Source organism: Penaeus monodon, chromosome 27, assembly GCF_015228065.2.
Source record: "Penaeus monodon isolate SGIC_2016 chromosome 27, NSTDA_Pmon_1, whole genome shotgun sequence".
NCBI classification, from domain to species: Eukaryota; Metazoa; Arthropoda; class Malacostraca; order Decapoda; family Penaeidae; genus Penaeus; species Penaeus monodon.
In genome coordinates, this window is record NC_051412.1 from 10154436 (window position 1) to 10154896 (window position 461).

Genomic DNA, 461 nt, shown 5'->3' on the forward strand with positions numbered 1-461 from the left:
CCCGAGTGTCCATTGCCTGCAGTTAATATTTAAGCACAGTACATAGTCTGGATTGATGGTCCATTTTCCAAGTATGATGCGATTCTTCTCCATCAGTTGTGGTCTTCTGTAAGGGTTCTCAGTGTGTTGTTCTGGCCAGTCTTCATTTGAATATCCATCTTTCTCTGACTTTTTTCAAGTTGTACAAAGTGTGTAGAGTCTTGTATTACTGCCTTGATTTTTGTATTTATCATGAAGCTTTAATATTGTAAGTTCTGTGTCTTTTTCATTTCTGCTTGTTTGGGGAACAGGTATTTATCGTAGGGGGATGGCGGCGAAGGTGGGGTATCAGTGGCGGGGCTGCCCAATACCTGTTTGCCGAACCCGGGGGGAAAGGGAAAGGGGGTTGGTGGTGGGTTTTGTTGTCGTAGTTTTTGTTTGTAATGTTGTGATTTTTTTTTAGTTTCAGTGTTATTGGTTTC